The sequence below is a fragment of the Centroberyx affinis genome, unplaced genomic scaffold (assembly GCF_046629955.1).
Source record: "Centroberyx affinis isolate AG114_WGS23_722 - 3 ecotype Tasmania unplaced genomic scaffold, CSIRO-AGI_Caff_v1 ptg001095l_1, whole genome shotgun sequence".
In the NCBI taxonomy this organism is placed as follows: domain Eukaryota; kingdom Metazoa; phylum Chordata; class Actinopteri; order Beryciformes; family Berycidae; genus Centroberyx; species Centroberyx affinis.
Window position 1 is genome coordinate 14,817 of NW_027279640.1, and position 14,690 is coordinate 29,506.

The window sequence follows — 14,690 nt, forward strand, 5'->3', positions numbered from 1 at the left end:
AATGGGATCACACTGTTGAATAACGAGTGAAAATGTGAGATGAAATATGACATCAATATTTCAGTCATGTTAGCAAGATGTTTCCTTGCCTGTGACCGAGTCATGATATTGATCTGGCAGATCTGACAATGTGTTATGATGGTCATTAAGTTAGGGTGAAACATTGGGTTAATGTGCTAATTAAAGTTTGGGACTTTTTAGAATGTACAGTATGCTAGCTTCTGACCTTAAAACTATAGCCTAGGCCTGATATGTCTTTAAGATGCCATTCAGAATTTGTTTGACTATCTACAATGTGATTATAGTCAGATATACAGTATTTTTGAAGATTCAACGTTTTTGGAACTTTCTTGAACCATCATAACTCAAAATACAGGTATTTTACTGTCTCAAAATAGTCGTAAAGCTATAATGTACTATTCCTCCTTGTATTAAAAGCTCAGTCAATGAATTCCAAAAGACAAAAAATGACTTGAATTCAAAATAACATTCATGCATACAAAACCTATAAAAGGGCAACAGTCTTTCAACACGTGGCATAACCCTGATTACAGATGGGATATTTAATGCTGACTAATGGTAATGATAATAAGATGAATACAATTGATTAGACCTATAACAGTCATAATAGTGTAGCATTTTAGCGTGTGATATAGATATATTTTAAATCTTCTTTCTCTATTGTACAGTGATCAAGGAAATACAGAAACCCATGAAGAACTATATGCATGTATGCAACCATTCCCATCATTTCTGGGATGGGGAACAACAGGGTTTTAGGCAGGGTTATATAGAATAAAGGTACAAGCAAAAATGTGATCACAGTGGCTCCTAGGGCTACAAGCAATGATTCTTTCAATTATCGATTAATCTATTGATTATTTTTTGGCTTAACCGATTAATCATTTAGTCGATAAAATGGCAAAAATGATGACAAATGGCCATCACAAGTTACCAGAGCCCAAAGTGATGTCTTGAAATTGCTTACTTAGTCTGAATAGCAGCCAAAAATCCCAAGTATTCATTATATAATGACATGAAACAGAGAAAACCAAGCAAATCTTTGTGAAGCTGCAACCAGCAAATGTTTGGTATTTTTACTTGATAAATGACTAAAACGATTAATCGATTATCAGAATTATACTCTATTAATTTTCTGTCAATCGACTGATCAATTAATCAAGTAATCACTTCAGCTCTAGTGGCTACACAACTACAGGAAAGAAGCATGAGAAACCAAGGCAGAACTGATGTGCAATACTGTAAAAACTGTGGCAACTAGAGCAGACAGATGACTACAGATATTAATTGAAATGATTTGCATCACACACACACACACACACACCCTATTATATGCCATTATAGCATGGACAATGTTTGTGTACAATCACAATGCACAGACTGTGCTATAATTGAAATGCATTATGCAACTGTAATGAGAAGAATCAATTGATTGCCACTCCGGTCTCCACCAGGAGGGTGGAGAGGAGCAGTAGGTAGACAGACGGGAAAGACAGAGCTCCCATCCCCATTTTGGCTGGAGAGCCGCACCTGATCGCTGGTCTCTCTAGTGAAGGTCGCCAGCTCTTCAGACAAACAGCACTGTACGCTCCATATCACACACTCAATTAAATAACAAGTTCCAACAGTCCCAGCTCTCAAGTCTCTCTTTCTCTCTCTCTCTCTCTCTCTCTCTCTGAGTATCTCAATACACTATAAAAACTCAATTACAGGCTTGGGCTCTGGCCTGTGGAACTAAACCACTGTGTCTTGACTGTGCACATTGGTACAATGTAGCAATACTAATTTCTAATTTGTCACTTGTTCAACAAAAAAGCCTGAAAGATGCTCGTATAATGATGCTATTAGAATGGCAGTGACATGATGATTCGGCAAACTTTGGAGAGAGTTGAAGTCATTATATTTTAAAAAGAACACAACGTTATCAAAACGCTTCACACAGTGGGGGAGTGGGGGAGGACTACTTCAGGGAAACTGAGCGAATTTAGATAAAAATGCTAAATTTTTTAACACAGTGAAGGCCATAAAGAATATTTTATTTATAATAGGGTCATTAGAGACTGCAGCATGGCCATAGGCATAACAATGGCCAGAGAAGACAAACCTTCCATGACAGTAACTTAACTACAGCTACAATTCAATGATGGTTTTGAGATGTGTGCAGAACGGCAGATGTTTAAGGGAAAAAAGAAGTGGATCATTTGTTTTTAACAACGTACAGAATTTTCATCTGCCGTTTGGCTTGTTGAGTTCAAATTGATTTTCAAAAGCACCATATTACACTCTGATCACAATGACTAATAAAATGTATATTGACTGTATATATGACTCGGTTCAATACTTGATTCTGCTGAATCGAGCCAAGCAGAAATGCTGGCCAAAACACTCAGTTCTGAAGTAGTGCTGGGAAAATGTTATCGTTCTACATATACTGTATGTGCTGATAAATATCTTTATCTTTGCTTTCTGTTTTGTCTTGTCCCACCAGTTCCTTTAAGTCCCCACAATTCCACTTGATAACAACAAGGCATCAAATGTTATCAGGCTACACGAATAATGTAGGTACACATTACAGGGTCCATGTACTCTGTGAATTACTACAATGTAGTTTAATAGATTTTTGTTTCATTTTATGTCCATACTGATTAACTGTGAAAATGTACAGTGTCTTTACAGAAAGAAAGTAGCTTGCAATAATGAGAACTTTGCAAGCTGTCTAGTTGTTCATCAAACTCCACAGTGTGTTGACAGCAGTACACAAGCAGCATAACAGCACAATAACGTTAACAATATACTGTTGCTGTCTAAGTTGTTTGTCCTTGTCTGTTGTCTGACTAAGTTTCTTTCACATGGCACATCCTGTCCTCCCATCTTCATCTGAATTCAAGGCTAACATGCCTAAATCAAACAAAAAATATGTTTTTTTGTTAATATGCCACTGGGTTTAACTAATTTTCCCTTTTCCCCATACATGCATGCTTAAAATGTAAAGGTGGGTAATTACCTATGGTTCCATTGCTTATCTAATCTGTGTAATGACTTTCCAAAATGGCTGCAGAGTATTGCAATCTGAAACTGAATTGCACTCTAATAATGATAACCTTGCAAAGCATTGATGAAATAATCACAAACAGTTTGAAATGTGTGTTGGATAGCAAAGAAAAAATAGGCCTACAGTTACAAAAATACAGCCAAAAGTACACCCAAATTGCATTTCTTGAAATATATTTGGAATTGTGTCAAAGCATGTGAATACAAATTCACTATGTTAAATAGTCTATAGAAAGGTAATTACTAGCTTGAGCTGATATTGGTAACCACTGACAAAATGGCCAACAGGGGGCCCACAGGCAAAACTTGTGTATAAAGTTTCATGCGTTTGTCACAATGTGCACAATTACATTCTTTGGCCTCCATAATCTAAGTTCTAATATTATGTTCCAAAGTTATTCATTTTTGTGCATGTGTACACTAGGCAGTCCATCATTTCTACCCATCATATAGTGGTACATCAAGTAGAAAAGGACCATTATACGTAATGTTATGGAAAGGTGAGAAATGGGCTGTGGTTATCTGAAGTCGATGTACCACTAGACATAAATCATTACCTCAGTTTAGCTTCAGGCTGTTGCACAGTCTCATTCATTTGAATACTGTACATTTGCAAACTACTAGACTGGTGGCCAATCGATCATCAGCTGTATACATTCCCGAGGCTTGTTTGCTCTAAGAATATAAAGTAACTCCACTGGGGTTATTTATTATCAACCACAACATAACTGTGGCAGAAATGCCAAGAGGTGGTCTAGGATCAGCAAAAGCAGCTCTCATTATAAAACACACACCAAAAAGCATTGCGGGTGTGCTATTTATTTAGCTGGAGAGAGTGAGAAACCAACTCTCTCGGACTAACTTTCTGAGAGTGTTTTCAAAATGAGAGCCCCGGCTAGTGGGAGAGCAGCAGAGACTGCCGGTAGACTGAAAGCTATTCACATCCATTACCCCATATCATCACCTACAATCACATCATCTCCCAGACACTTCCAGGTAGACTTGAGCCCCCTCAGGCTTTATTGGTGCTGCCAGCCCAGCATCCATACAGTCACCCAAGCCTACAGCTCAGCCTCACATTTGAGTAGCACTTTTGATCAGTGTAAATTGAATGAGCATAATAAGCCAGTCAATATGTAATTTACCCCCCTGTATCCAGTTCAAAATATGGCTACACGGAAATAACAGCATGAGAGAATTGCACTCAGACTGAAGTCGGGCATTTCCATAATGATATACTTTTTTTTTCCCCCTGCACTCTTTTGTTCTCTTCCAGAAAATAGGATCACTTTTCATGTAGGGAGCCAAATGTAGCCTACTCCCATTCCCTTCTTCACACATTCAGGGGGCATATTGAAAATCTGTCTATCTTCAGCACACTGGTCTAAAGAGAAAATGCTTGAGTCTCGCTGATTAATATCAGCAAGCAGGGAGAGAAGTAAGTGAGACAAAGGCATTTAATATAGCATATACACAAGCTTCGGTACAGAGGGGGATAGTATGCAGTAATAGAAGATATTGTTATTGAAAATATGCAATAAATATGTAAATATCTATCAAAAATATATCATCGCTATATGCACAAATGCTATGACAGACTGTTGGTTGCTGCACAGCAGTGGGAAAATAAACACATCATGCCTATTCAGATGACTTCAATAGGCAGCAGAGGGGTCAAATTATTGACCTATAGAAACCTTCTAAAGAGAATTCAAGGTCCAGCTCCTACAACATCCCCACCTGGGTCCCTTCACACACACACACAGAACGAGATGGAAAGAGATAGAGAGAAATACACCCCTTGATGTGCTGTGGTGGGCCTATTGCTCTCGGGAGTTGTGTTGGGCATTAAATCTGCCTGGGGATGAGAAAGAGTGGCAGCCTCTCAGCTAGGGGGCCTCAAAACACATTTTAAATTTCATCGGGATGACATGTCTCGTCCACCTCTCAGACTGTGCTGACAGGGGTGACAGTTAGCCAGCTTTTACGAGTCCAACTTGAAGGTTGCTGAAAGTCGGTTCAAACTCAGCATGGGAATGTTTGTTTTTTAAGGGCTTTTTTTAATTCTTAAAAAGCTTAGGATTTGTTTATGCAAATGAAAATAAACTTGTCATGATGCTAAAAAATTTAGAAAATCGTACATTAATAAAGTAAACTACAAAAGAGGAAGATTTTCATGCAGAACCATGACACGTACCATAAATGTATTTACGGTAAGAAAACACCAGACACAAAGCTGACCACAGAGTATTTATCAGATGGACTACAGTGACGGTACAAGGCTGAAAATGAATGTTTTGGAGATAACAAATTGCTTGTCAACTAGTCATAGCGGGCTGAGAGAAGAGGTTTGAGATTAGGCTGTGCTGTGTGTTTCGTCCCTGGCTGAACCTCACGTTGCTGTACACAGATGTTAACACGCTTCCACTAGTTGAAGGTAATCTGTAGTTTGCTCCCCTCCTGCGACAAGACACCAATGCATTATGCTACAGTGCAGTGGCATAACCAGAGAGAGAGTGAGAGAGAGAGTGAGAGAGAGAGTGAGAGAGAGAGAGAGAGCGAGAGAGAGAGAGAGAGAGAGGTGTGCAAGGGGGATTTATGTGTTTGATAAAATACACATCTAAACCCAAGGACCAGTGCCACATTGCACTGTATTGATTGGCCATGATTGATTCTGCGGGGAAATCGGTGCAGATCAATTTTGTATTAAGAATTTATGTTGTTGTGTGGTATCAAGCACCACGGATACAGAAATCCTTCTATTAACTGCGATAATTGAAGCCTACCATCTACCAACTAACACGGGAAACGTATTCAGGAGGGGTCTTCGAAGGCTGCAATGCCTGGTAGCTGGAAGGGGAGAGGACAGGTGTTCAGGACCCCAGGCATGTCCAGGGTTGAGAGGTCACAGCAGTTAGGAAGATTAATGAAATGGGGTGGAAACGACTAACTGAGTGAAAAGATCATTAAGATGAAATAGAAGAATGAGTCGAACCATGCCAGCAATTACCATTAACTGATCAGAGCTGAGAGAGGGTTTTGATGCGGTACGCCATATAGCAAAACTCTATTGTGCATTTCATAATATTCAAAAGAAAGTAAAGCCATATTTTTTAATTAGGACTACAGACAGTCTGCTCATAATTATGCTGAAGGAAGGGTACGTTATCAGGAATACTTTGCAGGTCGACAGAATGGAAACTAAGCATGAAAAGCCTTTTTGGTAAGCCTTGAGACTCAACTTGAGTTGAATCATTGTGTAATTACAAAATGATAAATGCATGAAAAGAAATTTTTTTTAATAGAAACTAAGTCACTAAGAAAGAGGACAAGTGGATCTGTTTTTCTCTCTCAGCATGGGTTTATTTTTCTCAAGATATAACCTCATCCATTAATCTCAAAAGTAAATGTTCAGTCTTAGTGACATCAATGATAGGCATATTGGTTGCAACAGATAATGAGTTTTAATGACCATGGATGGAGGGTGGTTAATCCACGCTTTTGAATTGCTTTTGGAATTGAATTTAAATGTTTTTTTAGCCAAGTTATAATGTTCACAGGTTCTGAATACATAAACTCAAATTGTTTTTTTGTTAGTAGGATGAGGCGACAACAGTAAAAGCCTGGAATAGGAGTTCCTCTGATCATCTATATACAAAGTATTTTTTGTGGAAGAATGCTGGCAGGGGGGAACAGAAGAGAGTTTACCTAATAACTTACAGCTGTACTAGGCGTGGTTTTTATGTAAAAATACAACTGTCTTCTCAGCCTAATTCACAAAGCGGAGTTGGAATAGAGAAGAGCATCCCATCCGACAATTCAGACCCTGTAGATTCACCCTATTTGCCCAACCCTAACCCTGGTAAACATGAAAGTGCTGTGTGCAGTAGTACTGGCGTTACATTACACGATTTATGGGTATTAAAGTTGAAACCGCTTTCAAACAGTTACCTCTCACTGTCATTTAGAGCTGCCAGCATGTGAAATTGCCTAGTGCAGCTTTAAGCTGGGCCACATGCTAACGCCGAGTTTTGATGATAAGGAAGATATTGGCTGATTATCAATATGCGTTCTTGTATCGACGGACAGAAAACTCAGAGGTTTCTTTGCCAACCTCAAAATATCGAGGATGCATCGGCTGGTGACTTGACTGCTGAGAATGAATTGAAAGGCCCAAGCTTCATTGCAACAACGGCGCATCACTTCCGAGCAGCGCTGTAGTCTACAATACAGAGCAATGTGAGAAGAGAAAATGTTTAGTTAGTATAATAGATTGATTCAATTTTTGGATACTGATATCTAATGTGTGGATATGACTCTCTGAAGATGGCTCCACTGCTCATACAGTAGTTTATTTAGGGATGGCTATTAACTTTGAAGAACCTTTTTACAAACTATACATTGTTAATCCAACTGTTAACCTAGAAGAAACCCTTAGAGTTGGGTAATCTAGGCAAGAAGTTTTCAAACTTTCTCAGGTTGAGATGCTTTCAATCACAGGCCCCATTTGACAGAGGCTTTGTCCCACTGATCTCCATCTAATATTGTTTTCTGTCCATACTGCAGGTGTGGGTAAAACAGCGGGGAAGGTGAAACCTATGATCAGAATAATCATTCATTAGTTATTCTCACATTAACATAACATCTAGTCAATAAAGTATTTTTCATTTTGCTGGGGACCTGCTAGAGCTGCCTCAAGGATAATTTATTAGCCACTGTCTGCATAGAGTAACTTAATTATGTTGCGCCAGTGTCTAAATGAGTAGCAGCTTGTTAGATCTATTGCTAATGTAGGTGTAGTGCTAACATTAATGTAAGCAGCCACTGTCTTTTGTTGATATAACGGTATTACTGGTTCAGTATTTCCTTGTGGCTATCAACTCTAACAAATATGCAGTAATAACGTAACTAAAAAGCTATCACATTGTTTTGTAAAATCGTTCCCGCCAGACGACCCCACAGTCTCGGCATGGATAACGGCATGCCTCGCCGATATCTCGGCATGGATGAAGGAACGCCACCTTCAGCTTAACCTGTCAAAGACTGAGCTCCTGGTCATCCCAGCCAGTCCCTCTGTACAACAACAGATCAGTATCCAGCTCAAATCAGCTCAGCTCATTCCCACAAAGTCTGCCAGAAACTTGGGTGACATGATTGATGACCAACTAACCTTTGAGAAGCATGTGGCTTCTGTTGCTCGGTCATGCCGATTTGCCCTGTACAACATCAGGAAGATCAGACCCTACCTGTCTGAACATGCAGCACAACTCCTAGTACAGGCTCTTATAATATCATGCCATGACTACTGCAACTCCTTACTGGCAGGGCTCCCGGCATGTACGCTCAAACCTCTGCAGATGATTCAGAACGCGGCGGTCTGGTCTTCAACCAGCCCAAAAGAGCACATGTCAGTCCGCTGTTCATATCCCTCCACTGGCTCCCAGTTGCTGCCCGCATCAAGTTCAAGTCCTTGATGCTCGCCTACAAAGCAGCAACCAAAACTGCTCCTACCTACCTGAACTCCCTCATTCAGGTCTACACTCCCTCCCGCCCACTACGCTCTTCCAAGGAGTGGCGCCTGGTGCTGCCACCACAGCAAGGCCCTAAGTCTCTAGCCAGACTCTTCTCTTCTGTGGTTCCTCTGTGGTGGAACGAGTTACCAAACTCCATTCGATCCGCAGAGTCCCTCTCAATCTTAAGGAAAAGGCTAAAGACCCAGCTCTTTAGGGAACACCTTCTCACCTGATGGACTGTGTAACCAAAAAAAAAAAACTCTTTATCTGCCTCTATGCACTCTATGCATTGCCTCGTAGCACCTATGTCCTGTTGGACCAGAACTTAGCTTTATGGCACTTACTCTTGTTGTTCTCTCCTGACTAGAACCTTGCTTGTGTTGTATTAAAATCTCATGTGTACGTCGCTTTGGATAAAAGCGTCTGCCAAATGGGAAATTGTAATTGTAAAACATGTTTGACAGTCCTCAACAACAATTTATTTAGCTCAGCTCATCATCTACCTTTGCTATACCAGCCATTCCCTTCTCTTACTTTCCTTCCCCATAAGGAGCCTTAGAGCTCCTCTTGCTAGGCATCATTATCATGTCATTATTAGGCTTATTCTCTATCGCACACATAAGTCTATGTCATATTTGAAAATGTGTCTTTGTTGCTGTAAAGCACATTGTAATGAGCCTTTTTTGTTGAAAGCACTTAATTTGATTTGACTTGACACTAAAGAAACACATGGATTAACTGCAGTACTGTAACACTCTCAGTGCCTGTCATTTTTCATTTTGTTTGCCTTTTACAATACATGGTCACCAACATTTTAGAGGGTCTGAAAAACATTGCAAACCTTTGGAGGTCTTTTTTGCTGAACTTTGCCACCTCATTCTTTTTTGATCTTCTTTTTTGAGATTTGATCTTGATCTTCCATAAAATGGTTTTAAAAAAACACAATAGCCTTCTTCCTGGGGCCTTAAATGCTAATTTGACATGGTGCGTTAACCGTTAACTGTAATCAAATTGTACGATGTGGTTGCGGTGGCAACAATGTTGCATTCACCAACCCAGCTATGCAAGTGTACTGCTTGACATTTTGAAAATATATAGTGGAAAAATAATGACTACTGCATATGAGAACAATTTAAAATCACTTAATATTTTGTATTTTGTTTTTTTGTAATTTTTCCTTCATTATAAGGGTGTAACGATTCACCAATTGGAATCAATGGCTTAATGTCCAAGATTCATATAGATAATATATTGCAGCTTAATCAATGCAGGCCTCTCTCTATCAGAAAGGCAAAATGTGTCAATATGCAAAACCTGCCAAGCAGCAGTGAAATACAGGTAGCAGTACTATCTAGCGACCCATTCTCAGAGACACCAGGGGCTCGCTGTGGGAGAGAGTGTCCCTGCTTGCCACTCTTCACCTGCAGCTAGTGGTAGCGCTAGTGACGAAAAAGGTACCAAAATATTCTTCCATGCTACTCTCTCCAACAGCTCAGCATGGTCAAAATCAATTACTGAAACCATCACATATGTAAACGTAACAGCAAGGCATCATAAATGATCAGTGATCTATTTGAGGATTATTTTAAGTACACTGATTTTCATGTTTTATTATTAACAGATGAGATCACAAATAGGATGTTATCATGATCATCAAAATGTGAAGACCATTTTTATGCACATTTTTGTCTCTCACACATAACTGAATTGAGTTATGCCTGTAGATTCCTTCTTGCAACCCGCAGAAAACCTATAGTAGAAGAATAATGGAACTGCTTGCACAACTGAATTTTATCGCACAACATTGTATTGCACCGCATCATATTGCATTGAAACGGGTCAAGATGCGTACTGAATCGGTCTCAAAAGGAGAGATGCACCCCCTAGCTTTATTACATAGTTTACAGTGAAGACAAACAGTAAAGACTGGGGAGAGAAAGAAGGGAGGATGACATGCAACAAAGGTCAGAATCCAGGATGTTGGGGTTACATGGTATGTGCCTAAGCCAACTGAGCCGCCAGGACGTCCCTTCAACCACTTACGTACTACAAAACAGAAAATGCACCATGATCAAATGAGCAGGGAAGGAAACTGATTTTCCCTCTATTACATCTATCCAATCCAGTCTATTCCAAAATGTACCTGTCAATTTTATTTTTAGAATGGAAAAAAAAAAATTAAACAATGATTGGTTACATGCCAAATTGGCTGGTAGACTAACTTACTAGCCATAAAATGAGGAAAACTCTGTCCTTCTGTCTGCATCCATTTTGCTCCTCAATAGGTTGGCCAATCAATCTGAAACTGCACATGGGCATTGAGCATTGGCATAGGCAGGGACTGACAAAGCTGATTTTTCCATTTTCCCAAATTTACGCTGTTTATGCGCATTTTTGGCAAGTCTGCGCGGAGTTGTGGCGTGCGCATCCCCGGGTATAGACTAGTAGCACAAATTTACCAGAATTTGGCTGGTGACTGGTATTAATTTCCCACCCTGCAAATGAGCAGATTATCACATTTTACTCACTCAATCTCCCTGAATTTGAATTATTTGGGGAAAAGAACAGTTTCAGAAATCTCTTGTCAGATCATAAAGTTCCATGCAGAACTTTCACTGAACTAAAAGGCTCATGCCCCAATATCTGCTCTAGTCCATTGTTTGGCTTTTTTATAGACTTAGAGGAGTATAGAAATGATTAATGCCAATACATTTGAATTAAATATGAATGTCATTCTTTGCAGAATCTCAAAATCTGAGGAATTACAGCAGATTGGCCCTTTGTCAGCACTCTTTTGAAATAAAAGATACACCATATGGTAACATTTGCAAACAAATTAACAAACAAAATACACAGCAGATCAAGTGGAAACCTCACCAAAATTCTAGACATTTCTTACCGTTGTTCTTTAGAGGAACTTTCATTGGAGGTTATCCAAATTATTAATGGAAATGCATTTGTGCATTGGTGGACGGAGGCATAACAGTTACCAATGGTGCTTCCTTTGATTGATGAGACAACCAGACGTGATTAAGACATCTTTGATTGTGCTGTCAGTCTTCCAAATGGACAGGACCTCAGTACTCACCCCTCAGCCATCCCGGTCCAAATGGCTGGGTGTGGAGATGTGGCTCTACATTTCGAGCACTCACTCATTTTAAAGACCCCTACGCTCATCACTAAATCATCCCTGGCCCATCTGGAGATGAGGCTTCACACAGGACAGAAGCCCACTCAGGCTAGCCATCACCTTTCCTGTCTTCACTGATACAGCAATCCATTAGCATTAACACCAAACTACATGGGCAGGAATGGAGGATGGGTTCGAGATACAGTGATGGGAGAGGCTGAGACTCTGCATTTGACCAGCGCACTTGTAGCAATGTAATACTATTGAACAATTCATTAGTCATTGAGTTTCATAGATATTTGGGGGGAAAAAAGGCAACATTGAAGATTACAGCTTTATTTGATGTGTAACCAGTATTTAGGAAGTTACTTTTAAGTAAGTTTTATTACATATCACCTTTCAGTCAGTATGCCAAACAATTTCACTGATTAACCACCCTTGGTTCAGAAAGTGAATTAATAATGTTAAAATATTACATTCCTTAGGTTAAACCTGCTGGTTGTGGACTAATTAAAGTGGGCATTGACGAGGTGAATGTACTGTCATATTGTTACACAGCTGAAAATCTTCACCCTGCAACTTAGGGCTAACTCAGAAATGCCATCGCAAAGTCCAGACAGCTCTCAGAAAGCCTGAGGGACACACAGAACTGACTTTTGGGAACCATTCCAGCCCTGGTGGATAGTAATGCAATATATAGCTAGTTGTCATGCTTTTGAATCACTTTCACAAACTGACTCAAATGCCTCACTTTGCATGTGAGGCATGTTGTCCTCCATTAGTAATGTAGAGGACATCTTTGGTTGAAACAGTTTTTCTCAGTTAACTCAAAGTAATGTATATATTTAGGCAACATGATAGCTGCCATATTTATCTGCTTTACCACAATGAGTGCAGAACTTTTGAAACATGACACTTGAATTACTTAAATAAATAACAAATAATATTAATAAGTCTTACCAATAATTGACAAAGGAGTTTTCAACCAGGCTGATCATTGATGTTAAGTAAATATGCTTACAATAACAAATTAGATTTTATGTGGAGGAGATATGGAGATGTTTATGTTTGCAACTACATTTGAAAAACGGCAGTGTGTTACGGCCGTGGCCGTACCCCCAGAAGATTCCCTAGTGTTTCCTTGTGTTTCCCCTTCCCTGTGTTCCCAGTGCTCCCCTGTCTGTCTCTCTCTCTGTCTATGTTTTGTTGGTGTGTGTATTGGCGTGGGCGTGGTCTCCCTTCCTCGTTCTCCTGGATCCCGGCTCTGCTCATCCTGCACACCTGTCTGCAATCGGCTCATCACCTCTCCCAGTCTGCTCACCTGCCTCTCATCAGCTCATCTGCCTGCAGTATATCTACCCCGGCTCTTCAACCATTCTTCGCCAGATTGTTGTTTCAACCTCAGTGGTAGTTACGCTCAAGGCCAAATCTAGTTTAAACTCCCAGTGACTTTTTTTCTTTGTGTTTCCTGTGACTAACCAGCCTCTCTTATCCCAGGACCATCACCCGCCTGCCTGTCTTCCTGCTAGTCTCCCTGCCTGCCTGCCAGCCACCTCCTAGCCTCCAAGCTACCCCTGCCTGCCACGCTTCCCCTCATCCCACGCTCACCATCACTCCCTCTTGCAGCCACCGGATTCCCGTTCCCAGCCATCAGCCCCTCATCCAGATCCTCCCTTATAAATAAAACCTTTCCTTACCAACACCACCCTGTCCTGCGTTTGGGTCCCACCTGTGTTCTCAACACAGTTGTGAGTTAGCGTACTCATGGAACCATGGCACCAGTCTACAAAAGAAGGTTTCTAACGTTCTGTTCATGTCCACTTTCCCTCTGGCTGGCCAAGGTCACAAGTATTTTCCATCATTCAACGTGAAAGGCTTAAAGCCATAGAAATATCTTGAATCCACATACATGGCTTGCTGTAAGAATTTCAAGCAAACAAAACAAAAACAAAAGATTTCCATTTGGCAGTATTTTAGTATCTATTGAATAATTCAGTCTTTGAATTTGCACATCATATGACATCTATTTTTTCGCTGGTAGACAGTAATCATTTTTGTAGCCTCAGTTCTCAGCCATCTCCTCTCCTGTGATTTGTTGTTTATTTTCTAATGAAATTCTGTCCAAGTACCAATGGTAGAACTCTCCATTGCCACCACATCGCTGCCACAGAGCTGTTCCATAAAGACTGACGCAAAGCAACAGAAAAAAATATCCTAACAGTTAGTGTAAATAAAGCAATATAGGCTTGATCTACAAAAAAAAGTCAAAATAAATGTACATATATTTGCTTTATGTACTGTGATACCATAAAATTTCACATTCTGTTGGTCTTGAAAGGGCATGCTTCATTTTAAAAGGGGCTAAAATAATTCTCCCACAGAATGAATCTGTGATGACAGGTTAGTCGCTCCCTGTCCCTTCTCATACAGGTATGTGGTTAGAGTAAACACTGGCTAATCAATTCCACCTCACTGTCGATAGATCACTGTCTTACAGCAGAAATGTGGGCTGAATCTCTATGGAAGCCGTTGTGTCCTCTCTTTATGAGGCATCTTGTTGTACGAAGGTTCGTTTCATGCTACAATATGGCAGGCTCAATCAGACACAGAGAAAATGGATTAAAGTAATATCACTACCATCATAGGAAGAAATATTCATACTGAGTCCAACAGAAAGGAATAACCAAAATCAAGGGACCCAAGTTAGGTCCAACAGCTGTCCCAAAATCCCTCATTTTATTGTTATCTTATTGGAACATTACACTGCAAACCTATTCAACTGTACATAAGACGATATTACTTTTTTAGGCAGTAATGTGCAACTATGCTGTATACTGAGAGGATATTATGCTCTGCAGTTATTCTAAAATCATTTCAGTGTACGCTTAGCTGTCTCTTCACTCAATATAGAGCTCATTTTTACCTGTGAGGATGACACCATCCACTTCATTAAATGAGGGAAACTTCTTGAAATA